Here is an 11,798-nt window from a genome sequence, read left to right on the forward strand (position 1 = left end):
CAACTTTTAAGGAGTTCAAATCCCACCAAAAGTCACCTCTCTTTTTTCTTTTTCCATTCAAAGAAAAAAAAACTAGTACAATTTCTGTCTTTGAAGAGAGGAGATTAAAGGGAGAATATGTTTCATACATGACAACACTTCTGCAAAGCTCACTTTTAGAGATAGTTGTGGCAGAAATTGTAACGTAAACTCCTTCCAAAGCATTACTATTTCTTCTTTCTGATTATTCTATAGCATCAAAATTAGGGTGTCAATTAAACGAAAAAATGACAGAAGCATAGAACAATCTATGACCAAATATTAACTCAGTGTCGAAAGCAATAATTAAAATATACATTGTGGTAGGATCAACATTTCCTCCTCCGTCGTTTTTCCTCTTTTATAATACAACATCGAGCAAAAAGAAAGACTTATTTAGAGGTAGATGTAGAAGGGAAGGTAGAAGAAGATCGATCAGTATCCTTTGTGTCAGTTGAAAGAAAGAGTGATCGGTTTTCACTAGAATTAACTTGCGTCTCATCATATTTGTCTCTTAGTCCCTGAAAATTAAATTCATCATCGTGGACGGTTGAATCTAAGGTAGACTCGTTAACATCCAAACGACCTTCAAGTATGTTCACTACTACAGACATGTTTGGCCTTAGTGCTGGAGATGGATTAGTACATAGTAAGGCCACTTTAATCATCCTCAATGCCTCCTTCTTGTTGTAATTGGAACCTAACCTAGGGTCTACTAGCTCCAAAAACATTCCTTTTCTTTGTAAAACCAGGGTCTGAAAGAAGCACAATGATTGAAATGGAAAACTTGCGAAAGATACTTTTTGGCCTTTTTTTTTTTTTTGAAATACTACCAAGTCTACTTGATTAACAAAACGCATTCGTTTATAATAAAATGAAGTTCTCATCAAGCAAACGAAGACGTGCTTTAAATGTTCACTATTCATGGAACTGATATCAAAAGATTCTGATTTCTTACCCAATCAAGAAGACAGACATAATTCTCATCAGGATTATATTCCATGTTGTTCTTCCCAGCAACTAGTTCTAATACAACCACCCCAAAACTGTACAAGTCTGCTTTATGTGTTAAATAACCCCAAAGTGCATATTCAGGGGCCATATAACCTCTGCAAAACAAAGTAACAAGTTATACTCATGCAAGCATGACTGAACAGGAGTTTCCTAAAAGGCTTAAACTAACACTATTTACCTCAACACTAGGTAAAAATGGACAGCAGAAGTATTTGTTACTCCTTCCATTGTAAAATTGACGGTCGTAGTTCGAGTTACATGATTTTGAAGAGAATAATGATTGACATCTACTAGCTTATCATAGTTGTAATATGATGGGTCTTTGAAACAGTTCAGATCATTTTAATAATAATAAGTTTGAACATGGATTTTCAAAAGATGAGTGGCATTGAAGAAAAATGTAAAATGATAAATAACCTTTTTAATCTGTTGAACTCTTGGGATCAGTAAAGTGCTAGCCATAACCTTTTGGAATTATATAACGAGGAGTAAAGATTACATCCAGGAAAAAGTGAAGTAACTGATACAACCTAAAATGGAAGGATGGCATTCAGAAGGGAGTATTTAGAACAATTAAAATTTGATTAATTAATTAGAGTAGTTTAGAAACTCACATAGTCCAGCACCCCTGGTGGTGACGTGTGTTTTCTCCTCATCATAAAGTTTGGCCAGACCAAAGTCTGAGATCTTTGGATTTAGGTCTTTGTCAAGGAGTACATTGGTTCCTTTGATGTCTCTATGAATCATCTTCAGAGGTGATTCTTCATGTAGGTAAGCCAAGCCTTTAGCTATGCCAACACAGATCTTTTGCCTAGTTGGCCAGTCAAATTTTGGTCGACAGTCATCTGGACCTGCAAATTTACTGTGAAATTGAAACTAGGCCCATACTCACAGGAATTCACACACACATATATATGTACGTATATATGCACGTAGATGAAGATACAAACTTGAGAACATTATTGGTGGAGATGGGATCACCAAACTTTGTTTTTTTGCCCAGTGTCCTTTTTCACTTGTACCTAAGTAATCCATGAAAATAGCACTTACCAAACAAAGCATGAGATAGGCTATTGTTCTCCATGTACTCATAAACTAGTAAAAGTTGGTTCCGTTCAACACAACATCCGTAGAGTCAGACGAGATTTGGGTGATGTAAACCTGACATCATGCCTATTTCATTTACAAATTCACGGTTCCCTTGTCTTGACTTGGATGAAAGCTGCTTGACAGCAATTATAGTACCATCTGCTAGTGTACCCTGAGCGTTAAAAAAATGCATGAAGTTCATAAATGTTTTGCGATAGCATCCATTAGGAATTCCACAAGAGGGGGGGGGGGGGGGGGGGTAAAAAGGAAGAGTTATTAGAATTCCTATACATATTCACCTTGTAGACAACACCAAATCCACCTTCTCCAAGCTTGTTTGCAGCATCAAAGTTACTTGTCGCAGCTTTAATTTGTCTGAAAGTAAATATACCAGTTTGTAGATCTAGTCCTCTTAATTCTAAAAAACAGTAAAAGAACACGTTTAGGATGTAGTTTCCCACAAGATAAATGAAAGAACATTTTGGCTTGAAAAGCATACAAAAAGTTATGGAAAGTTTGCACCTTCAAACCCATATCTATCATCTTTGTCTTCCCTAACCTCTAACTAGTGAAATCATGAATTTGAATAGCGTATAGGCATATACGTTTAATGTGGCAGGAAGTTTTCCAAAATAATAACTACACCTAGTATTCCATTTGTACAATGATTCACATCCACTTCAATTTGCAAAAAAAAAAAACACTCTTTGTCACTTCATTTTGATAGAACTCAAAGAACCGCGTAGAATGCAACAGACAAAAGTTCTAATTACATTTTATTTGTCAGGCATAGACAAAAATTGAGGTTTAGAATCACCTGGTTCCTTCAATTTCCTGTTTCTTCTTTTGCCCCAAGCAACAAAGAGAATCATCAAAATGAGAGCTAATGCTGACATCAGCGCTGCAGCTACAATTCGAATCCTCTTTTTCTGATTAGAAGAGGTCTCTGGCGGAGGAGGGGGCTTGAAGTCTAGTTGCAGAACAAAAAGTTTAAGAATGTTAGACGCCTGGAATTTACTTGTATGCCGGAAATCATAGATATTATGCATAACTTATTCAACGAGACAACATTTAATCAATATCTTCTAGAGCTTCAACTATATAATCATAGTCTTGTGCGGATTCCAACTCCGAGAAGGTCTTAATTTTTACATAAGATGGAAGGGTGAGTAACTTTTGTGAAAAAGACTTAGTCTCGTTATGTGATAGAGAAGAAGAGAAGAGATGCTAGACATAAGAAATGAAAGTGAAGACAGAGAGCATTACTAGCTTCCAGAGGATGGCAGATACTAAAGGACCATAGCATCCTTTACTTGGGATTGCTTTAGTTCCTTTCCCCGCATACTGAAAGCGCACCTGTACAGTTTTATCTTTTACTGTTACATTAAACTTTTGTTTCAAAGCTTTATCAACTCCTCCGGCTACTCTTTCAATATCAAAATCTTTAAGCTTCAATTCGTCCTGCACCCAGTTCAACTAAATCAGCTGCAGTTAATTGGCTCTTTTACCATATTCTAGTTCCCTGATATGTTGGTTCACCTGTATGTATACATCAAATATCCATCTTCCAAGACTTTGGAAAGATCGGTTGTCTCTGTTAACTATTTCTGTGAAATGAAGTGTCAAATTGTAGCTTCCATTTGCTAAGCAACGTGCAAAGTAAATCAAAGATAAAGGGGAGAGGTGAGCTGTCATGTAGAGCTGAGATTCGTCTCCCTTGATAGCAGATACATTATCTGCTTTGTAGTCATTCAAGGATATGATACGATCCCAGAAGTGTCCTGTACTGCTGGCTCCCCTGTTCCCTTTCCAGTAAACAAATTTTGCAGCACCTGCTGAGTCTTCATCTACTTCATAAGTAGTGTCTCCAATAGTTACTCTTCCTCCACCACAATTTATGTGCAACGAGTACTTGTTTGCAATATTCAAACCAGAGAAAGGTTACTGGAGATGATGAATATATTTTAGAAATATAAGACAATGATAACTGTTCAGTTCTTGTTGATTGTCATAAAAACTGTCTAGTGCGTCAATGTTTTCCATGATCTAACTAGTTTACCAAAGGAACCAAATTATGCGCTGCTAGTTCTTCCTATTTATTGTCAACAAGAAGCTGATAAACTACTGCATAATGGAACAATATCAAACAAAAGAAATAAATGGAAAGGGTAGAATTCAAAGCTTTGCAAACAGTGAGTACTCACCCTCTGAACATGGAGTCATTGACAAGCACTTCCCGTTCTCTCTGAAGTAGTTGAAAGAGGTGTCAGAAAGGATTACTCCTTTTCAAGAGAATAATAGTCACCAGTTTATTTGACGTTAAACACTTACACAAAATTCTCGGCCTTAAAGCTTCTGAATAAGTTTCTGATAAGAAAAGAAAACCAAACATGGAATCATCTGAACCGTATATACATAAAAGAAGATAGAAGAAAAGCGTAAGAAACACAAGGATCATACAGGTTGTCCCGACAGGTAGATGGTTCTGAGCTCTCATCGAACTTATTGTAGGAAAGGTCTATCACGCTGCATCAAAGGTATCCGACATGGTTAAGAGTTCATCAAGTATTTTCAATCTAATGAGAGGGACCTCCACTTAGAGAAGACAGATTTAAATGTACTTAAATTAATGACAATTCAGCTAGTTAAATCTCAATATATTTATTTATTGCCTATCCATGATCCAACTCATTTTCACAAAACACTTACGAATGCCAAGACTCAAGAACTCAAGTTCTGGACTAGAGAACTATGAATGACTTTTTAATCTGATTCTCTATGCGAGCAACCACATTTACTTGTGACATTTAATGCTTCCTTCTCTATCTGTCACCCTGTTATATAATCCTACGCTGAAGCTATACACGTCCTTTTCTAAATTGAGTTCAAAAGAATAACTAGTGTATATGCAAAAGTAAGACAAAGAATTATACTTACTATCTGGTGTCTCGAGTAATAAGCCACTCTGGAATTCGCCCAACAAAAGCATTGCCAGTCAGATACCTAGCACGCAGCAAATATTTGATTTAATTAGGAGATTACAAATTTGAAACGCAATATCTGTATTACATGTTCAAGAATATGACCCCATCTATCAGCTAGACACAAAAATGGAAAGAGATCTCCAGTCAAATGAATACTCATTTTTGTGTGCAGCTCATGGAGAGAATACTACTGAGCTATAAACAAACCATCTAACATTAAGATCTCAAAACTTTGTGGGCAAAAAATAAGAAATATCATATAAAGGCATTTGCCATCTAAGATTGTTTTCATTGAGGCTATTTTCTGATTTCCTTCAAACAAAGAAAAGGGCTTGGGCAATTGGAAAGGATACAGAAGATTGATAGATGGACCATCAACTCTCATATAGTAAGACCAGTATCATGAAACAGAGATGCAAAAGAAACATTTCCACATATAATTATAGGAATCTTCATGTTGTTCTGACTTACGTGGCCTCCAAGTTAGTCAGGCCTTTGAGATTTGTGATTCCTCCTTCAAGCTTGTTGAAACTCAGATCTCTGCCAATGAACAATAAACAGAGTAAAACCCAAAACAATGCTCAATCATATATAGCTGAGAAAACTATAGCACAATTGTTAAAAGCTTAATTAAGTTCAGATAAAGGATAGGGAAAACGATAGCTCCGATGACAGGTTTGTACAAGAAGATCATTTTATTTCAAGAAAGCAAGAATATTGTTCCATATAGAGAAAGTGAGGTATGTTGTTTGCATTTATTCAAGATCCAACAACCCTCTGCCTCTCCTATTCAAAAAGTGGAGGCGTGCAGAAGGAAAGGAAGAAAACAAGAAAGTCCTGAGGAGGGTCAGACATGCACAAAACGTCTAGCTTTAAAGGATTGGACACAACTTGTATAACAGGAAAAGGAAAAAAAAGAGATCATTAAGGAAAAAATTTAAAATAAATTGAAAGTAGCGGACTTACAGAAACCGTAATTGGCTCATTTCAGCTAGAAAATTAGGAATATTCCCCTGTATATTACAGCTTCTCAAAACCCTGTAATCAAAACTCAGTTTCAGAGATATGACTTCCCTTTGATAAAGCTAGTGTTGGAATCTCCACCTGCACTTCTCAAATTATTAAGTACTCACAATTTAGTCATTCCAGTCATGTTTCTAAGTGGCGGAAATTCTGAAGCAGCTCCCTTCAGGTCACTGATTCTTCTGTATATGCATCATCTGAGCGTTAATTATCTTGGTTTCTACTTAGCTTAATCATAAGAACATGGCAAAAAGCAAAATAAAGTTTCAGGAAAAAACTTAAACTTACAGTTCATTTAAACTGGTCAAAACAGATACACTTGGGGGTATTGGTCCTTCAAATCCAGAACCTTCAATCTCTCTATTAAAAGAGCATATACTACAAATTAATTTCTACTGAAAATTTCTAACTTGTACAAATATTACCAAATGAAAATACTCACAGCTTCTGTAGGTTTTTCCAGCTCTCAAAGTTAGGCAGTTTCCCAGCAAAGCTGTTACTGCTTATCCTACTGTCTTGATGCCAAAAGGGAAAGCCAAGAATTCAAATTAATATATGTGGAAAAAAGAATTACAAATCTCATCTTATATGTACATCCAAAATGCACTTACAGTTCAATCAATTTCGTCAGATTATTGAGTTCCACTGGCAACTCTCCTGTGAAATTATTAGCACTGAGATGACTGCACCAATCAAAATTCATAGAATTTAGAATGAAATCCAGCTCACACATGATCTGCCCTTGTAGGAACACACTATAATTGAAAGGCAACCACTCCTTCATTTAAAGGGAATAATCTATTGGAAAAGGTGTCCTTGCTAGGCATGGGTGAAGTAAAACAACTTTGAAGAAGTTGGGCTTCAATCATTAACACGCAAAGCAATTTACGTGAGCAGCAGTTTTTTTGTTTGAATTTGACTTTAAAAATGAAAAGGGGGATACAAAAAGACCCTTTTGTTATTTGAGTACTAGACTCCTCTCTTCACATGCTTAGTGAACTCTTTCTTATTCTTCTTCTCGAGTTCACTATGACTCTTCTTCTACTCTGTTTTTCCTAGATTTGCTTCTTTCTTATGTTTCTTGTCCTTCTATGTACACACTATCCACCCCAGACCCCACTTATGGGATTACACTGGGTATGTTGTTGTCGTCGTCTTCTCCTTCTGTGTTGGTCTTCTTCTTTTCCACTTCTATATTTGCATTTTTTTCTACTCTTCTCTCTCATCCTGTCAAAACAATTTCTTTCTCCTTTTCTTGTTTGTCCTTTCTATTTCATTTTCTATTCTGACATCTTTATACATGTACATTAACCATGTGTTAGTAAGAGTTGTTTGAATTAATTTAGTTATTGCTCAATATGATATTGAAAGTAGTAGTGTCAAATTGTCAATTGCAGTTTTGATATTACAAATACTAAATCTCCATATGCTAGGTAATACATTGTTTCTTCCCTAAATTATACAGTAATACATTGTTTCTTTCCTAAATTATACGCTTTACTTTGCAGAAGGTACACGGTATCTCGCTTCTCACTTAATGTTGTCAGAAGCAAGTCGATTTTTTGCATTTCTTGCTTAGACAACAGAGATGTGTTTATCATCAAATATGACAAGCCCTCATTGACGACATAAGCTATGACCTAATAAGGTTTCCTCATGTCTTGATGGACGGTGACCAAGTATGGAAGCATAACTCTCTTCGTCAAGAAAAACACCACTGCCTTTAGACCTTGCAAAGAACTGCATCATACAAAGGTGCTTAGACTAGAATCTTAACCTCGCACAACTAAGAACCCCTTTCCACCTCAAAGGTGGTCCTTAGCATAAAAAAGAGGCTCTCAGGTCTCCAGGAGACAATGGTTGGCTCTCAAAACATCTCATTTTGGATTGCCATAGTCTTCTCCCTCAACAACCATCTCCTTTCTATTTCTTAGCTTCATTTGAGTTTTAATTCTCGATCACATCTTCCACAAAATACAAACAGTAAATTGACTTATTAAATTAGTTAGGGAAAAAGAAGAGTAAGGAAGACTTACAGATTTTGTAATTGACCAGATTCCCTACTTCTGCTGGAAGCGATCCATTAAACAAGTTTGTTTCCAACGACCTGAAAAATTATGATGACTTCAGGAAATTTCAAGTATTCATGTACAGTTAGTCCATCTGAGAAAAGTGGAAGCAAGGGAGCTTACATAATCATAAGTGAGGTCATATTTCCTATGTACTTTGGGATTAGTCCAGATAGCCGATTATTAGAAATAGCCCTGAAAACAATCAATTCATGAGAGTTCAAATCAAAGGTATACATTTCAATGCCTAATAAACAAATTCCCTCACATGAATTCCAGCTTGGTTGATGCCCATTCAGGGGGGATTGTACCACTTAAGTAGTTGCGGTTGAGATTACTGCAGAAAAGGTAAAACTAGAATGATTATAAAAAACAAAAAATTCGAACTGATTTTCTAACAATTGTTCTGGATACTCTCACTATATTTTCTTCAGAAACTGTAACTTCGCCAGAGATGCAGGGAGGACACCTGCAAGATCCTGTCCTTCAAGAAATCTGTTAAACAATTAGAGCAGCTGCTGTCAGAATTACTAGAGATATTAGAAATAAGCCTGTCCAGTTTACATGATCTCAATCAGTTTCATAATGCTAAGTGACTATTAAACAAATAATTCCACAAAAATATCCATGCTCATCAATGTGATATTTGAATATTCACATAAAAAAAATGACATTCTAATAATAACCTAATACCATATTTTTATAAGCTTATACCTAATACCATTTACCAAATTTTATTTAATCAGATATCAACCAAACCAGTAGAAATAATCCAAACTAATAAGGCCCTCAATTTCCTTTTCCCTGACTTGTGATCTTTGAAAAAGAAAATCCTGAGGATTTTCCCAATATACCTAAAATTTGGTCGTGCCAGTTTAATCTGGACATTTAAGACCAAACATAAGACAAGAATATTTTTGAGCTGCTTCAAAACAGAAAATTCAGTAAAAGGTCTAAACTGAAACAACTTTAAAGTCAGCGGAACTATACTATCACAGCAATTTTCATAACTTCATCAGATTAATCTTTAAAAAAATGTACTACTCCCTTGTTTCAATTTATTTGTCTTACTTTTCTTTTTAGTTTCTTTGTTTTTTTAGCAACTTTTTAATTTTAACTTTTCACATAATATATTTAAGACCACAAGATTAAAGGTCATTTTGGTACATTCTACATAGACCACATTAGGCAGTATTTAAAAAATATTTTCATAATAGTAGCAGCATTAGTTAGTTAACATTCCATGTCAACTAAATAAAAATCCCCAATTTACAGTTAGATCCTATTTTTCCATCTTTTTTGTCATTTCCTTTTCTCGTGTCTTTCTTTCTTATTTTCTTTTTATACATGCAAATTCTTCCTTTTGTTCCTTTCTTTGAATATTAACATTTTATTTTAACATGTTATAACTTTAATTGGTGATAATTGCATATTTTCTATTTCAATAATTATATATAATAAAACATGTATTAGTGGTATATATTAAGTACAATACACAACTGCTAATTATTATTATTTATTTTATATATGCATACCATGTATATCTATTTTATACCTATGGTTATATATGTTATACCATGCATATTTTATTATAAACGTATGTATTTATATGTTACACCGTGTATATCCTTATTATACCGTATGGATATATGCTATACCATGCATATTTTATTATACCACGTATGTATTTATATGTTATACCATATATTTTTATTATACCATGTATATGCATGGTATAACAAAAATATATATGGTATAACATATAGTACTGCTTATAACCAAACCTAAAATAAAGATCATTAATGATAAACGGATTGCTTAAATAGTGGAGAAAATAATGATGAAAGTGAAAGAATTAGGATTATTAGACGTATACTAATTTTTTAATTAGTGAAAAAGATGATGATGAAAGAGAAAATGGTATGTACTAATCAGCATTTAAATGAATTCCTTAATTAGTGGTCCTTCTTTATTCATGAGTTATCTTAAGAGTTAAAATATGCTAAATTCGTAAAAAGATCTGTCATTTTAGGAATAAATAAAAAGTACTACCATTAACGATAATATTCTTAGAAAAGTGATTTATCGTGTAAAAATCGCTAAAAGTTTCTCTTTACTTTCTTAAAACTCCATGCCAAGTCAAAATCAAACAAACAAATTGAAACGTTGAGTGTATCACTTAACAAAACACATTTATTTGAGATAGAGAAATGGAGACTTACATGCTTTCAACATGACAAATATTACCAGGGAAAGTGCAATTGCAGACAAGAGTATTATTATACAGAGGCATATCTTTCCTTTTTGGTGTGCTCCAATATGCGTTCCCATCACAAGGATTTAGCTTAAAATCCCAATCTTTTTTCCCCAACTGATCAGCAATTTCTTTAAGAGCTTCAACTACAATTAATCAAAGTAATGGGTATCAAGTATCAACTTTTTTTTTAACATACATTATCTAAAAAAAAAAAAGGAAAGTCAAAGTCTTTTTACCTTCATCTTTAGGAAGTTGACCAGTTTGTGCTTTAATGTTGCTTGCAGTAAAACAAATGACTATGGTAAAGAAGATGAGAAACAAAATGGAGAATCTTGGCATGGTCTTTTAGACTTCAAAAGCTTGAAAATTTAGAGGAATAATCATATGAAAATGGTAAAAACAAAGAGATTTTCGGGTGCTTTTTTTTTTTTTTTTGAGGAAATGAAGGTGCTCTGGAAAAATAAATGGAGAAGACAAAAGTTGATGAATATGATTTGAAATTATGGGGAGAAGAATCAAGGATGATGCATTTTTATTATTTCAAGTGTGTGTTTGTTTGTGGCCTCGTGTGGTAATGAGCACACCTTGGACAAGAAATTAAACGTCTACATGAACTGCATGGGTATGGGGTCCCCATTTCATATATAGGAGAATTTTCTTCCGCATAAAGTTACTTTACTCCCTACTCAAATAATAAGGTTGCACGTGGCATATACACCGATTGTGCGTAGGGGCGGAGCCGAGTAGGGATAAGGTTGCACATGGTAGATAGCACTTCGTGTGCGTAGGGGCGGAGCCAAGTAGGGTTAAGGTTGCACATGGCAGATAGTACAGCGTGTTCATCCGAACTCTCTTCAATGAAAAATTAAATTGTTAAGATTATTTTTTATGTATATAGTAAATGCTGAATCTCCTTGATTTTTTTGTGTTAATATGAAACTCTCTTAGAAGAAATACTGACTCCACCCCTCATGTGCAGTGCAGCTACTAAATTCTATGACAATGCACATATTAAGTTTATATTTTAGAAAGGAAAAAAAAAACAATCTCTATTAGGAAGACTTGGGATAACATGTTCATCTATTTCCTCCCACGAGTATAATTCTTCTAGTAACTTGGAATGAAATCTATTGAGTTTTAACCTATGTTGAAAAATGTAAAGAAGTCATTCTAGTACAAACTTAAAGGTGCACGTGGGTAACAAGAGTAAGTATTTTTTGTAGTAATATGCATGAAGCGCATTTGAAAATTGTTCCAATTGGTCCAAACTCTGTAGTTTTTTTTTTTTTGGTCGAAAAGGAATTTTTATTTCAACCAATTGGAAATATTTACACGGCCTGCTCT

At 34.5% G+C, this 11,798-nt stretch overlaps 1 pseudogene; it reads right to left on the reverse strand.

Moving 5' to 3' along the window:
- Positions 1–313: 313 nt before the first annotated feature.
- On the reverse strand, positions 314–11,054 carry LOC132623761 (probable LRR receptor-like serine/threonine-protein kinase At1g07650; annotated as a pseudogene).
- Between the last annotated feature and the right edge of the window lie 744 nt (positions 11,055–11,798).

The sequence above is a fragment of the Lycium barbarum genome, chromosome 12, assembly GCF_019175385.1.
Source record: "Lycium barbarum isolate Lr01 chromosome 12, ASM1917538v2, whole genome shotgun sequence".
Lineage (NCBI taxonomy): Eukaryota > Viridiplantae > Streptophyta > Magnoliopsida > Solanales > Solanaceae > Lycium > Lycium barbarum.